The sequence below is a fragment of the Rana temporaria genome, chromosome 2, assembly GCF_905171775.1.
Source record: "Rana temporaria chromosome 2, aRanTem1.1, whole genome shotgun sequence".
NCBI lineage: Eukaryota > Metazoa > Chordata > Amphibia > Anura > Ranidae > Rana > Rana temporaria.
In genome coordinates this window covers 342,022,367-342,039,953 of record NC_053490.1, presented here as the reverse complement: position 1 = coordinate 342,039,953, position 17,587 = coordinate 342,022,367, and positions in this window count along the sequence as shown.

Sequence of the window (17,587 nt, the reverse complement as noted above, 5' to 3'; positions counted from 1 at the left end):
CCCACTGTGACCCAAAAAGACAACATTTAGGTGCCGTTCAGGTAGAGAGGTAAAGTCCAAATAGACTGCTGTGAGTGCAGGCAGGAACAGAGAGCTTGTCCTAGCTCCAAGCTGCAGCAATTTCAAAGGAAAAGATCCATAACCCACACATCATGACGCAGACCCATGTGCTGAAGTGAAATGAATGGCAGGCCATGTCCCAATGCATTTCGCTGCCCATTTCACAAAAAGTACAAAATCTGCCAACAAATACTGAACAATGTGTAATCCATTGACTGCCATGACATGGAGGGCATGTCCTTGGCCATCAAGCTGTTCAACTTTTTTTAAAATTCATCCTCATAATAAAAAACATTATTTTCTAAAACCAGCCTAATACCTTGTAAAATGAAATACAAATATTTAGTGCTAATAGTGGAAAACTTCTTTAAAAAAATACTGTACTGTCTCGATCCCTTGGTTGAACATGGTACATATTGACTTAACACCACATGTGGCTAAAACTAGTTCTCTTGACACTACATTTCTTCTAAAAACTCGAAATCATCTCTTGTATGCTTTATATAGGAATACTTCCTTTTTGTAAATATAGTTACTGTACATAGTTAGTCTGGCTGAAATAAGACACAGTTCATCTAGTTCAACCAATAGAAGGGGAAAAAACAAATATACAGTATATTGTGACTGAGGCACTGGCTGACAGGATTTTGGATAGTCTGTATGTGTCACGTAGGTGTCTGACACATAGAGTGGCTTCTGTTCTGAGTACTGGACCCAAGAGGGTTTGTAGAGTTTTGGGTGGGATAAAGCCCCCATTTCTAGGTCTACATCTTACCTGGTACTAAGACCCTAATTTATTCGCTGTCCCCAGGCATTTATGTGAACTGACTGATCCTCGGGTCTTTCTCTCTTTTGCTGTCTCTGCTGTGGGGTCTTGCTGCTATGTAAAAAGGTTGTTTGCTAGACGGCTTAAAAAAGGTACACGTGCTGCTTGTCAGGAACTTACTTAAAGGATCACTAAAGGAAACATTTTTTTTTGCTGAAATTACTGTTTACAGGGTATATAGACATAATAGTTAACTGATTCCTTTTAAAAACGATTAAAAATAGATAAAAATCAATCATAAAATGTGCCTCTTAGATGCAAAAACGAAACAAACTAGTTTAGTCTTTGCATGTTATTTTATGCCTCTGTGCTGGACAGTGCCATAGAGAGTCATGGCTAGGAAAACAAAACTAAACTCTCCCATGACTTTTTTCACAAGGAGCCAGACAACCAGGAAGTGTCCAGAACAGAGTAGTATTACAGCAACATCAGAGCAAAAACGAGCAATGAGGACATGAAACCAGGACTGCAGTAAGGTAAAGGAAGCTATTTAGCTAAAAAAAAAAAATTACTTTAGTGACCCTTTAAGTTTAGTAAGTAGCTCAGACAAGAAGATGTTTTGTCTCTTTTAGGCTCTGTTCACACATAGGCAATTTGATTAGTGGGCGGAATCGCTACAATTCTGCCTGCGATTCCAGAATCGTGGCAATCGTGTTTGCGATGTAATTTTTTTTATGGCACCCTACACATGCTGCGACTTTGCCACGATTGTCACGTGCAAATTTCGCAAAACAAAATCACGCACCGCGTGTCGCCTAAAAGTGGTTCTGAAACTTCTATTGGGTGACCCGCGTTGGGCTATTTTGTTTCCACAATTGTAGTGTGACAATAGTGGCAAAATCACACCGCATTTAGGGTGCCATTAGGAAATAATGCGCTCATGATCATCTACAGTTCATAATAAACCCAGCATTTTTGGGAGAAGACAAAAGTTTCAGATAAAATATTTTGGAAGAAAATCCATTTATTAAAGATGAACTCCAAAGATATAATAAAAAGTCTGTATAAAAATATATACAAAGCTATATAAGCTGTATAAACCAGATGTAAATTCCACAGGCAGCTACCATCAAGTACACAGGGTTAAACCTCACGGGTTCAATGAACATGCCATCAGATGGAAATAGCAATCACAGTACCTTCAGGGCAGATGGTAGGGTAGCGGTGGTGAGAGGATGGTCATACAACTCTCAACAGGAGCCTGTCTTCAGGCAATCCACATACCCGGAGTGTCATCGTAGGGGAGACAGGACGGATCATCCGGCGAATCCACCAATCGGGGACACAGCGCAATGAGGTCTGGAAGAACAGCCGCTCGTTCCGTCCGATCGTGATGACGTCACACATCTGGGACGCCGCTCTTCGGTCGAAGTAATGAAGCAGAGATGTAAATGCTGCCCTCTAGTGGAAGATCCCTAGGTTGCACACTCACATGCAATATAGTGGAAGCTGTCAGTGGGAAAACAATGTTTTAAAATTAAGTTAATCTTGAAAAATTGATGGATGGATTAGACTTCCATAAAATAAGGGGATCAGATAATAGCCTTGACGACGCTTTCGCGCTTCAAATCGCTTTTTCAAGGGACTTTGAAAAAGCGCTTTGAAGCGTGAAATGCGTCGTCAAGGCTATTATCTAATGACACTCCGGGTATGTGGATTGCCTGAAGACAGGCTCCTGTTGAGAGTTGTATGGCCATCCTCTCACCACCGCTACCCTACCATCTTCCCTGAAGGTACTGTAATTGCTATTTCCATCTGATGGCATGTTCATTGAACCCGTGAGGTTTAACCCTGTGTACTTGATGGTAGCTGCCTGTGGAATTTACATCTGGTTTATACAGCTTATATAGCTTTGTATATATTTTTATACAGACTTTTTATTATATCTTGGAGTTCATCTTTAATAAATGGATTTTCTTCCAAAATATTTTATCTGAAACTTTTGTCTTCTCCCAAAAATGCTGGGTTTATTATGAACTGTAGATGATCATGAGCGCAGTTTTTTGGTGTATTTTCTGTATTTTTGGTACTTCCGGGTACCACGATTCTTGCAGCTCTGGACTATCTACTCTATACCCTACATACTAGTAACGACTTTTTAGGAATTCTATTATCCCTGTTTAGCGCCAGTGAATTGTTGTGTGTGTTTATTAGGAAATAATGGCATTGCAAAACACATCACACATTTTTCCACGATTCTGCTCGTGAGGAAATCCCTTTTAGCTTGCGTGCTATCCTAATTGTTGGTATGTATGTTTCTTTTTCTAGGCACCTTACTAAACGAATTTTAGGATCCCTTTGTACCTGTGTTTGATATACCCGGTTAATAGTATCAATTATTTTTTGCCAGTACAGTGGAACCTTGGATTACGAGCATAATCCGTTCCAGGAGAATGCTCGTAATCCAAAGTACTCACATATCATAGCGAGTTTCCCCATTGAAGTCAATGGAAACTAAAATAATTTGTTCCACATTGACTTTAATGGCATGCAATACCGCATGCAGCCAGAGGCAGGGGGAAGCCGGAGAGCCTCTTAAACGTCCGAAAAGGCCCAAGGACACTTCAACTGACCTCGGCAAACCTCGGAAAGACTTTGTTCCTGAGATTTGCTAGTCTTTCAAAAAGCTTGTTAACTGAGTTACTCGTAAACCAAGGTTCCACTGTACCTAAATAATTTGGGACATTTCCATAGCATATGTATTAGGTCAGCGGAGGTTCTCCTACACCAGTGACAGTCAGATATATCTAGTTTACCCCAGTAATACAATTTAACTGGGGTCCTATACACCCTATGGATTATGTTTAATTGTGTTAAAGTTTGCTGGGGTGAAACTGATACTGACTGTAATTGTTCCAAAATATTTTGCCATTGTTCACCCGTTGGATCTCCTAGGTCCTTTTCCCGTCCCCATCTAGCTTGAGAGGTAGCCTTTTCCTGGAGTTGGCCAATTAAATAGCCATGTATTTTAGAGATAATGCCCTTTTTAACTTGTATATTTACAATAAAGTCTATTAACCACTTCCCGACCTCCTCATGTACATTTACGTCGGCAGAATGGCACGGACAGGCACATCAACGTACCTGTAGGTGCCTGCCTAGACGTGGGTGGGGGGTCCGATCGGGACCCCCCCCGGTACATGCGGAGGTCGGGTCCGCTCGGGGAGCGATCCGGGACGACGGCGCGGCTATTTGTTTATAGCCGCTCCGTCGCGATCGTTCCCCGGAGCTGAAGAACGGGGAGAGCTGTGTGTAAACACGGCTTCCCCGTGCTTCACTGTGGCGGCGCATCGATCAAGTGATCCCTTTTATTAGGGAGACTCGATCGATGATGTCAGTCCTACAGCCACACCCCCCTACACTAGTAAACACATACACAGTGATCCCTAAATGTTACAGCGCCCCCTGTGTTTAACTCCCAAACTGCAACTGTCATTTTCACAATAAACAATGCAATTTAAATCAAAAGTGGATGTGATTCTGCGCAACGTATCTCACAGAATTAGTGACACACAAAAATATGACCACATGAGAACCCAGAAATTGGGAACCAAAAAATATTAGAAAAAAGTGATGAGTGATAAATATAATAAATATATATAATATTATAAGAGAGTCCTCAAACTCAAGAATACATGAATCAAATAAAATAGCAATAAAGTCCAAAAAGATATATAAATCACTCCAGCAAGGAATGCTGGATAAGTGATGTGCAAGAAATAATCCCAAAATAAATATGGTGAATCCTGCCAGATAGGGATGTTTAATAATGCTGAATTAAAAACATGAAATAATAATGGCAAGTGGATGATGAATCGAATCCTTCCCTGGGCTCACTAGCCTCTTACCTCCAGGGAGATGAAAATAGACATCCAAATATATCCCACAATCGCAGTCCTCTATGGATTAATCCAATCCGTCCACCCTTTCAGCTGATACTGCGTCTCCTTCACAAATCCACACAGCACTCAGCCCCAAATGTAAGAAAGAGAGAACAGAAGGAGGGACTCCAATAGTAAAGTACAGTAAACCAGGGGAAATTTATTGAAGGAAAAGCCTGTGCTTACATTTAACAAAATTAAAAAGCAGCAGTAATAAAAACGAGCGGCGTTTCACAGCGCCGGGTTACGTCACTCCAGGTGTACGTCCGTCCAATCCCTACGCGTCACGACACGGGATCACGTGTCTTCGTCTGGGCTATTTAAATGCATTTTTTGCTGTGAAAATGACAATGGTCCCAAAAATGTGTCAAAATTGTCCGAAGTGTCCGCCATAATGTCGCAGTCACGAAAAAAATCGCTGATCGCTGCCATTACTAGTAAAAAAAATAAAAATGCAAAAACACTATCCCCTATGTTGTAAACGCTATAAATTTTGCGCAAACCAACCGATAAACGATTATTGCGATTTTTTTTACCAAAAATAGGTAGAAGAATACGTATCGGCCTAAACTGAGGAAAAAAAAAAATTTTATATATGTTTTTGGGGGATATTTATTACAGCAAAAAGTAAAAAATATTGAATTTTTTTCAAAATTGTCGCTCTATTTTTGTTTATAGCACAAAAAATAAAAACCGCAGAGGTGATCAAATACCACCAAAAGAAAGCTCTATTTGTGGGGAAAAAAGGACGCCAATTTTGTTTGGGAGCCACGTCGCACGAGCGCGCAATTGTCTGTTAAAGCGACGCAGTCCCGAACTGTAAAAACCCCTTGGGTCTTTAGCCAGCATATTGGTCCGGGGCTTAAGTGGTTAATAGCATATTTTGAACTTTTAAATTCTTTCCTTTAAATTGGATTTGTAAAGCATGTCTTAATTGTAAATATTAAAAAAAATATGTTTGGGGGGGGGGGGGGGATATTATTTTTGTAATTCTTTAAATGTTTTTAGAACCCCATCAGAGTATAATTGGTCAATATATTGAATCTCCGATCCTTTCCATACCCTAAATCCTTATAGTTTTTTTTATCTCCTTATACTTAATATTCTGCCATAGAGGGGTATAAACTGAATTGTAAAATCGATCTCTGACTAACTTAACCACGTAAGCCATTTGGCTGGCCAAAGACCAGAGCACTTATTGCGATTCAGCACTGCGTCGCTTTAACTGACAATTGCGCGGTCGTGCAACATGGTTCCCAAACAAAATTGACGTCCTTTGTCACACAAATAGAGCTTTCTTTTGGTGATATTTGGTCACACCTGCGGTTTTTATGTTTTGCGCTATAAACAAAAATAGAGCGACAATTTTGAAAAAAAGCAATATTTTTTACTTTTTGCTATAATAAATATCCCCCAAAAATATATATAAAAAATGTTTCTCGGTTTAGGCTGATACGTATTCTTCTACATATTTTTGGTAAAAAAATCGCAATCCGCGTTGGTTTGCACAAAAGTTATAGCGTCTACAAAAAAGGGGATATATATGGCATTTTTTTTTGTTACTAGTAATGGTGATGATCAGCGATTTTTATTGATCAGTGCTATAAATGCACCGATTACTGTAAAATTACACTGGCAGTGAAGGGGTTAACCAGTAGAGGGTGCTGAAAGGGTTAAGTGTGTCCTAGGGAGTGATTCTAACTGTGGGTGGGCGTGGCTACGTGTGACATGACACTGATCCCGATTACAGCAAGCTGTGATAAGTGTCCTGTTTACATCAGCATCTCCCCGTTCTTCCTCTCCGTGAGATAATCGCAGGTATCGCCACGGACATCGAGTCTGCGGGACCCGCGGTTAGATTCACAAAGCACACGGCCGCGTGGGCGTGCCCACAATGCCGCATCTTAAAGGGGATGTACCTGTATGCCCATTTGCCCAGCCGTGCCATTGTGCTGATGGCAAGCGGTTAAAGGTTCTATCTGGGCCTAAATGACTATGATCATCATGAAGAGCGGTCAACACTATAAGTCAGTGTTTATCATGGAGGAACAGTTGACGAACACCCCGTGGTTCTTTAGATGGGCCTCTCCGGTATATGACTCCATCTTCCAACCGCATTCGTTCCCACTCTCTATGGACTACTTTTGCTCCCTCAATCCAGCTATTCAACGGTATCTAAGGGTCCTGGACGGATAAAGATTTCCTCATAAATTTCCCCAACAGATCTTCAAGTTGGTCATGTCCCCTCTCGTCAACTGAGGCAATTCTTGGCTGTGCATTTGGGTCAAATCACAGTAATATCTTGACACTCCCGCAGGGGTGACTCCCACAGCTTTGGCCCCTATTGCCCCTCTGTTTATGCTCTACTCCTTGACACACAGCCAATACTCCTTCCAGGGGTAAATGGACCCAACTTTTCTGTCCGTTTGTGGAGTAAGGCCTTCGGGAAAGAGCGTCAGCATCTCGATTTCCCACTTGATTTCCCGATTTCAGACACAGCTGCCAACTGCCGATGTCCAGTGGCATCCAGTTTGGCAGCGGACAAAGTCAAAGGGTTTTTATCTCTTTTCACCACAAATTTAGCCCCATACAGATAATCACGTAGTTTGGAAACAACAGCCCACTTGAGGGCCAAGAACTCCAATTTGTGTACAGGATAGTTCTTCTGGGGGGGGGGGGGGGGGGACTGCGACTCACATAAACCATTAGGTGGAGTCTGTCAATCAGGGACAGTGCTCAGACAAGGCCAGGAAGTAACAGCCTCCAACTTCTGAGGGTCAGTAGCTATTCCCTCAACTGCGAAGATACGTGATCGAAGTCTGGTAGAACTGACACTTCTCTAATTCCGGGGACACTGGCTGGAAAAAGCGCCCAGAGGCGATTCAGTTCGCATGAGTAGCGCCATACAAGTCCATTCATTCATTCACACACGATCGTTTTTCGGCATGAAAAAAAACTATGTTTTTAAAAACGTCATTTAAAATGATTGTGTGTGGGCTTCACATAGTTTTTCGGCTTCTGAAAAACGACAAAAAAAAAAAATCGAACATGCTGCATTTTTTTTAACGTCGTTTTCAAAAATGTCGTTTTTAGGGTTGTAAAAAATTATCGTGTGTGGGCAAAAATGACCTTTTAAACCCGCGCATGCCCAGAAGCAAGTTATGAGACGGGAGCGCTCTTTCAGGTAAAACTATAATTCATAATGGAGTAAGCACATTCATCATGCTGTAACAGACAAAAAAGCGCAAATTGTCTTTTAGAATCAGTTAAAAGCAGCCTAAAGGCGAATAGAACTTCCCCTTTACGTGTTGTACGTCACTGCGCTTTGTTCATAATTTTTCAAAAACGATGGTGTGTGGGCAACATCGTTTTAAATGATGAAATTGGAAAAACTTCGTTTTTTGGACATGCTGAAAAACGATCGTGTGTACGCGGCATAACAGTTTCAGCCCCTCCTTGTGTTATCGTTTGAAAACTTTCTCCAGCCGAGCTTCATGCTCCTCCAACATTCTGCCGAACACGATGATATCATCAAGATACACTGGCACTTCTACCAAAATCATATAACCCACAGTGTTCTCCATCAGTCTCTGGAAAGTGGCAGGAGCCCCTGCCAATCCTTGTGGCATTTGGTCTAATTTGAAAAACCCAAGAGGACTGATGAATTTTTCTCGGTCATCTGGATGCATGGGTATCTGGTAGTATCCACTCTTTAGATCCAGCACACTGAACCTTTTAGCTCCTGATAAGCATTGCAGGGCCTCTATGCGGCGGGATGTGTACTGATCTGGGAAAGTCCTTCGGTTTAGGGTTCGGTAGTCAATACATATACGGAGGGACCAATTCCACTACCACGATCAGGGAAGCATAAGGGCTCCTTAATTTCTTAATGACCCCTGACTTCTTCAGTTCAGCCAGCTTTTCTTGAAGATCCTCCAGATCACACAAAGGAATTCGCCTGGCTCTTTCACAAAAAGGCTTATCTTCAGTTAGCCAAATTCGAATGTTGTGCACTTCTGGCATAGCCCACATCAAAGTCATTCTTGGAGAACATTTTCTCCCATCGGGCTAGTTGAGCTTTGATTTTCTCCTCCCATCCGGAGGGCAGATTTGGGCAGGGGACAATAGTCTCTTCCATTTCCCTTCTGGACTAGATCATCTCCTGTCACTGGGGTGGCAGCACTCCCTTTTCCAATTTGAATTTTTTCAACCTGACTAACTATGTAACTATTTAGCACTAGTCCCTGTATAAATGCCAATGGTCCCAAAAATGTGTCAAAAGTGTCCGATATGTCCGCCATAATGTCGCAGTTACTAGTAAATCACTGCCATTACTAGTAAAAAATAAAAAAAACTTTTGCACAAACCAATTGATTTTTATTAACAAACATATGTAGAAGAATACATATCGGCCTAACCTCAGGGCAAAATTAGCTTTTATTAAAAAAATCGGGGCTATGTATTACAGCAAAAAGTAAAAAATATTGTGTTTTTAAAACAAATTGTCACTCTCTATTTGTTTATAGAGCAAAAAATAAAAAACTGCAGAGATGATCAAATCCCACCAAAAGAAAGCTATTTGTGGGGAAAAAAAGGATGTCAATTTTGTTTGGGTACAGCGTTGCACTTCCGCACAATTGTCAGTTAAAGCGATGCAGTGCCGTATTGCAAAAAATGGCCTGGTCATTGAGCAGCCAATTCTTCCGGGGCTGAAGTGGTTAAAAATCTCCATAGGCGACGCTTTAGAGATTAGAATTATTGCTCTTGCTTTAACGATCGCGGTGATACCTCACATGTGTGGTTTGAACACTGTTTACATTTGTGAGTGCGGCTTACGTATGCGTTATGAGCATGTAGGAATGGGGTTCTTTTAATTTTTTTTATTTCTTTTTTTCTTTTCGCTCTCTTTTTTTTTACACTGTCACTTCAAAAAAACAATTCTGGTCACTTTTATTGCTGTCACAAGGAATGTAGACATCCCTTGTAACAGTAATAATCAGTGACAGGTACTCTTTATGGAGAGATCTGGGTCATATAGGACCCCAAATTGCTCCTTTGCACTTAAAAGCCTTTAAAACTCCAAGTTTGGCTGTTTGGAATACTGAATTTTTTTTAAAATTAGTTTTCTATTACTTTTTATTAATCTTTTTCTCAAATACAAAAATATTCTATATTTATTCAAGATTCAGTTGCAATATACATTGTTCCCATTAATTATACATAATCTTGATGAATATCTATTGGTTGCTTTATCATTAAAACAAAATACATTTCATAATTTATCTACTCATGTTTCTACTATCTTCCATATCCATTCATCCTCACGTCCATTCATATAAAAAAAAAGTATAAAAAAATGTACCCCCATTTTTAAAAAATTTGGCGCCTTTAACTGCCTTCTGCCAATCATATGACGTTGTCTGGTTTGAGTGGTGATATCTGAATGATGCTGCAGCTAGAGACATCATTCAGATATCTTCTTTTAGCGCCAGCAATTCCCTACACCATAAGAACGATCATAGTGGCTGTTCAGCTGCTTGATCGTTCTTACATGTGGCAAGAGGGGACTCCCTCTGCCGCCGCCCTCCGATGTTTCTACCGACTGACCCCTGCCATCGGTGAGTCGGAGAAGGGAACCACTGGCTCCGGATGCTGACGATAGAGATTTCCGGCGGACCAAATGGTCCCAGGAGTCTCTATGATCTTTCGGAGGCTAGGTGCGATGTTATGACACTTAACTTCAAGAGAGCAAATTTTCCAAGGATGAGGGAAGGTTATCCAAGACTTAGACTGGGAGAGAATATTGGCATCGATAAACACAGAACAGAAATGGGAATTCTTCAAAAAGACTGTTTGGGACCTCACTGCAAAGTATATTTCCATGGGCAATAAGTTTAAAAAGCTAAAAATAAAACCTATGTGGCTCACTGTCAAAGGTAAAAAAGCTATAAACAATAAGAAAAGAGCTTTTAAAAAATATAAAAATTAAGGAACACTAGTCGTTAAATGTTACAAAAAGTTTAACAGAATATGTAAAAAGGAAATCAAGGATGCAAAAATTCAAAAAGGACGACAGATTGCAAATACTTGGATTTTACAAAAGCATTCGATACAGTTCCGCACACACAGCTCATGTGTAAGGTAAAGTCTACAGGCTTGGAAATATCAGTTTGTTTAATTGGATAGAAAACTGGCAAAAAGACAGAATTCAGAGAGTAGTGGTTAATGATTCATACTCTGAATGGTCTAAGGTTATCAGTGGTGTACCCCAAGGTTCAGTATTGGGACCCTTACTTTTTAATATCTTTACAAATGATATTGGGTCTGGGATCAAAAGTAACATTTCTGTCTTTGCAGATGACACCAAGCTATGCAGTGGAATAATGTCCTTACAAGATGTCTCCAATTTACAAGCCGACCTCAGTACACTGTCTAATTGGGCAACTATGTGGCAGATGAGGCTTAATGTTGATAAATGTAAAGTTATGCACTTGGGGGCTAAGAATATGCATGCATTAAACATGCTAGGGGGAGTACAACTGGGGGAATCCGTAGTGGAGAAGGATCTGTTTTTTTTTTTTTTTTTGTAGAACATCAGCTCAATAATGGCATGCAATGCCAAGCTACGGTTTCCAAAGCAAGCAAAGTCCTTTCTTGTATTAAGAGAGGTATGGACTCCAGAGAGAGAGATATCATTCTGCTCCTGTTCAAATCATTAGTAAGACCTCATCTGGAATATGCAGTTCAGTTTTGGGCACCAGTTCTCAAAAAGGATATCTGGGTCACTGAGGACGACAGGATCCGCAGCCACCTCCTTCCAGCCACGTACAAGTCCATGGGTTTCTGGGGACTGTAATTGATCCCTTGATGACTGCTGCTGATGCCGAGTGCTAGGCTCCACCTCCATGCTGACAATCCTTCTCCTCCTCCTCTTCCTGTGTGATAGGCGGGCAAGCAGGAACACTGTCTGGATAAAGGGGGCCATGAGAGGTAAGCAAGTCCTCCTCTTCCTCTCTCTGTTCTGCCTCAAGTGCCCTGTCCATTATTCGACGCAGCGTGTGCTCCAACAGGTAGATAAGAAATACAGTGTCACTGATGCATGCACTGTCACTGCTCACCATCCTCGTGGCCTCCTCAAATGGTGACAGGACAGTGCATGCATCCCTGATCATGGCCCACTGGCGTGGGGAAAAAAAACCAAGCTCCCCTGACCCTATCCTGGTGCCATATTGGCACAGATACTCATTGATGGCCCTCTGCTGCGTGTACAGCTGCTGCAGCATGGCCAACGTAGAGTTCCACCTGGTGGGCATGTCACAGATTAGGCGGTTCTTGGGCAGGATGTATTACTTTTGGAGGTCAGCCAGCCGAGCACTGGCATTATATGACCGTCGGAAATGCACACAGAGTTTCCTGGTCTGCTTCAGGACATTCTGTAAGCCCGGGTACCTGCCCAAGAACCGGTGCACCACCAAGTTAAGGTTGTGAGCAAAACAGGGCACGTTGTCCCTGTCGGAGGGCAGAGGTTGGTGCCATTGTCGCAAACCACCATTCCTGGCTTAAGCTGGCGTGGCGCCAACCACCTCTGCGCCTGCCCCTGAAGAGCTGACAGAACCTCTGCCCCAGTGTGGCTCCTGTCCCCCAAGCACACCAGCTCAAGCACCGCATGGCATCTTTTTGCCTGCGTACCTGCGTAGCCCCTTGAATGCCTATGGAGCAACTCTGGTTCCGAGGACAAATCAGCACAGGAAGAGGCCATGGAGGAAGAAGAGGAGGGGGTGGAGGAGAGAGGTGTGTCACAATCACCAATAGCAGCATTTTGGAGGCATGGTGGCGGAACAACCTCCGACACTACTGTACCTTGTCCTGCATCCTTCCCAGCTGCCATCAGAGTCACCCAATGTGCCGTGAAAGATAGGTAACGTCCCTGTCCATGCCTGCTGGACCATGAGTCAGCGGTAATATGCACCTTACCGCTGACAGCCCTGTCCAGCGAGGCATGGACATTGCCTTCCACATGCCGGTAGAGAGTTGGACTCGCCTTCCGTGAAAAAAAGTGGCGTTTGGGAACCTGCCACTGAGGTACCGCACATTCCACAAACTCACGGAAGGGGGCAGAGTCTACCAACTGAAAAGGCAGCAGTTGAAGTGCTAGCAATTTAGCTAAGCTAGCATTCAACCGCTGGGCATGTGGATGGCTGGGAGACAACTTCTTTCAGCGCTGTAGCAGCTGGGGCAGGGGAAATTTGCCTGGTACAATCTGACGTCAGTTTTTCCCGATAGTAGATTGCCCGCAAGTACTTGGCTGTGACGCACCTAATTCTTCACCTTCAGTCCTATCAGTGCAGGCTTCAGAGAGGACTGAAGGTATATTGGGGTTGGAGATCCCAGCTCATGAGGAGCAAGGAGAGGTCCGCTTTGTTCTTTGAGGTATGCTTGCCAACGAACTGCATGACAGGTCAACATATGTCTGGTCAAGCATGTGGTGCCCAAGCGGGTGATGTTTTGGCCACGTGAGATACGCTTGCGACATATGTTGCAAATAGCAGCGGTGCGATCTGATGCACTCGTCTCAAAAAAAGGCCCACACCAAAGAACTTTTGGAATAACGCGGAGAGACAGCAGCGCCCTGCACATGCGGAGCTCTGTGGTGTGATGCAGTCAGTGTGCTGGCCCCTGCAGGGCATCCTGCCTCGTTGGAGATGTGCCTCCTCCTCTCTCCTATCAGGCACCCACGTGACCTCATCATCCCCTCCCTCCTCATCACTGTAGCAAACCTGCCAGTAGTCTGCAGCTGGGGGAACATGACTGCCAGATTGCTGTACATCTTGGACACCCCCTCTTTCTAGGCTCACGTTAATGCCTTCCTCTAGCTGGGTACCATTATTGGAGCCTTCAAACCGCTGCGCATCTTACTGCAGCATGCACTCAACACTGTGGTCAAACAGTTTTGGGGGACTCCTCAGGAGGACATGGTGGGGCTAGGGAAGGAGTGACTGATGCCATTGAGCAGAGGGAAGGGTCGTGTTGGCAGCTGCTTTGCCAAAGTATCCTGAGCCTGGGTGAGAGAGGATGAGGACGGCTTGGTCATCCACTCTACCAAGTGTTCGGCATGTTGCGGCTCAACAAGGCCAGCTGCCGAAAAAAAAGACGAGCGTGTCCCACGGCAATGTGCTGATGAGGGTGCACCGTGTCCACGACCAGCACTGTTGCATCTAGACGCAGAGCCTGTTTGCCCTCTTTTATCGGCTTGTGACTTTCTGCCTCTCCTTGTTGTCCTTCCAGACATACTAAGGGCCTGCAGGGAGATGTAGCTGCACAAATACTGACAATACTTGCAGATCTCTGCCTGTGGTATTAATATGAGAACACCAGCAATTGTATTAACATAGCTTTTAGGTGCACACTGTGCAGAGGACACAGTACACCAAGTGAAAATACTTGCTGATCATTGCCTGTGGTATTAATATGAGAACACCAGCAATTGTATTTACGTAGCTTTAGGTGCACACTGTGCAAAGGACACAGTACACTAAGTGAAAATACTGCAGCTAGCACAATCACCTGCCTGCCTGTCAGTATATTATGAAGAACATACAGGAACGGATCTAGCTAAACTCAATACAGTTTATAAATATATATACAACACCTGGGATGCATATATATCCTCTACACACTGTAACTGACTAGCCTGCCTGCTCTATCTAACTCAATTGAAATGACACAGTCTCTCTCTCTCTCTCTTTCTCTCTGTCTTTAACCACCGTCGCAACACACTACACAAGGCCGCCACGCAGGCGGCCTTATATAGTGTGGGGCGTGTACCAAATCCCCTGAGGCATAATTGGCCAAAGCCACCCTGGCTTTGGCCAATTATGGCTCTCCGTTTTTTGCGCACTGTGATTGGCCAAAGCATGCGGGTCATAGTGCATGCTTGGCCAATAATCAGCCAGCAATGCACTGCGATGCTGTAGTGAATTATGGGCCACGACACGCCACTTGAATTTGGCACGAACGGCCCATAGCGTTCGTAATTCGACGAACGATCGACCACACGATGTTCGAGTCGAGCATGGGTTCGACTCGAACACGAAGCTCATCCCTATTCTTGATATACATGGAGCTATACAATTATTCAACTGAGCTCTTTGTCTCATTCATAGGATGGGAAAGAGGTTTTCTCTTTTCTTTTTAAATTTTTTAAAAAGAATTCTTAGGCTTTGTACAGACCGTTTCCAGCGGACATTCCTCCTCCAGATTTTGATCCGATGGCTTGTACACACCATCAGATCAAAATCCGCGCGGAAAACATCCGCGGTCACGTGTCGCCGCGACGATGACGCGGCGACGTGCGCGGCGCTGGAAGGTAAATACTTCCACTCATGTGTCAAATCATTACGACGCATGCGAGGGATGGGAGCGGACGGACTGATCCGGTGAGTCTGTACAGACGACCGGATCAGTCCGCTGGACTGGATTCCAGCGGATAGATTTTGTAGCATGCTACAAAATTTTTATCCGCTGGGAATCCGTCGGCTGGATTTTTATCCGCCGAAAATTGTCTGCTCGGGCCTACACACGACCGGATCTATCCGCTGGAACTGATCCGCGGATAAATCCCAGCGGATAGATCCGGTCGTGTGTACGGGGCCCTAAAGGTTTTCGTAAACTGTGTATCTGCTATGTGTGTGGATGTCATAACATTCCTCAAACAAACAAAACCTAAGGGGATAGAAGCCTGGCACAATGCATGCCTGCTCTTTTGTTGCTGTGACCCAGTTTTTCAATCTGAATGAAGATTTATATTAAGATTTGTAATCTGTAAGAAGACTAAGCTTCTTTACGCATACACACAGAATCTTCACACTCACGTCAGAGGAGCAGTCTGCCAGGTGTCATTGTGTACAAGCAGCAGCTTATTTTTCTCAGCTGTACTGTACTTTTCTTTTAAGAAAAATAGTTTTTGGAATTTTTTTATGTCTTTCACACTTGTATACAGTGGCCCAGATTCAGGTACATTTGCGCTATATTTGCGGAGGCGCAGGGCAACGATTTTGCCCTGCGCCCCCGCAAATATTTTGCGCTGCCCTCGATTCACGGAGCAGTAGCTCCGTAAATTGCGAGGGCGCGCCGGCAAAATTGCCCGGCGTAAGCGCGCGCAATATAAATGATCCCGCCGGGGGCGGGAATCATTTAAATTAGGCACGCTCCGCGCCGAGCGCATGCTCCGTCGGGAAACTTTCCCGACGTGCATTGCGGCAAATGACGTCGCAAGGACGTCATTTGCTTCAAAGTGAACGTGAATGGCGTCCAGCTCCATTCACGAATCACTTACGCAAACGACGTAAAATTCAAATTTCACGTCGCGGGAAGGGCGGCTATACTTTAGCATTGGCTGCGCCTGCTATTAGCAGGAGCAGCCTTACGCTAAAGATGCCGTACGGAAACTCCGTACCTTGCGTACGCAGGGCCCGCGCAACTTTGTGAATCGGTGTTAGTGTGCAATTTGCATACTATACGCTGATCACAATGGGAGCGCCCCCTAGCGGTCAACGCAAGAGTGCAGCCTAAAATCTGCGTGGCATAAGAGCCTTATGCCACGCAAATTTTAGGCTGCAGTCGGCGTAGCGATGTTCCTGAATAAGGAGCATTCGCTACGCCGGAGCAAGTAAGCAATTGCGCCGTGTAACCTATAGTTACACGGGTGCAATTGCTTCTTGAATCTGGCCCAGTATGTTTACCATTTCATATTTTTTTAATCACAACTTTATTTTGCTGATGCAGAAAATAATCATACAAATACAATTCAAACTAAAGGCTAAATACAGTCATAATCCGTCAGAAATTAACAGAGCATATCTTCAAACACAGCCGTATATGTTGCTCTGCATCGCTCCACGGATTATTTGAGCAAACTTTTAGCACTATGGTTAAACAACTTGCGCATCAAAACAGTCTTTTTCTTTCTTCTTTCTTTTTGCTAGCGGATATTACGTAACAAACGTTTAACGTATCAAACTTAAAACTTTTAACTGTTTTCCCTTCCCCTCTCCAATCAACTCCTCCCTCCATTTGCTTCACACTGTTCTGAATTAAGGGCCAGATTCACATACAAGAGCGGTGGTGTAACGTATCGTAGATACGTTACACCGCCGCAATTTTATCGCAAGTGCCTGATTCACCAAGCACTTGAGATGAAAACCTACGCCGGCGGCCTCCGGCGCAAGGCGGGCCAATTTAAATGGGCGTGTGCCAGTAAATTTACTAGCGGTTGGCAACCCTGAGTTAACACCACAAGCAGTTCCAGTGTGGTTTTGATACAATTTTCTAGGTTCCAGTACAGTTCTGTGCAGAGAAAATGCAGCACTCTAATTTTTTTCTGCACCGGAAACTGACTGCACTGGTGTGAACTAAAAAGACATTGGAATACATGGAAAACACTGCGTGCATTTTTAGTGCAGAAAAAAGCGCACGGAACTGCATCTGGTGCCAACTAACACTCAAAGGGTTATTTCTAGTAACATGCATGCTTAAGGCTGGATTGACACCTATGCATTTTTTGTGCTTTTTGCATTTTGCAGATTTGCACTACAGAACGTGTTCCATAGGAAACCATGGTAAATGGACTGCAAATTTGCAAAATGCAAAAAGCACTAAAAATGCATAGGTGTGAATCCAGCCTTAATCAGTCAAAAGTTTAGGCATACAAAGGACAGCCCTCAAAATTTACACTTGCCTGCTAACATTTTGCGAGTAAATTTTGAGGGCTGGCGAGTGTGGGCTGCTGTAAGGGCTTACCTTGAGTGGAGTCCATTTTGCA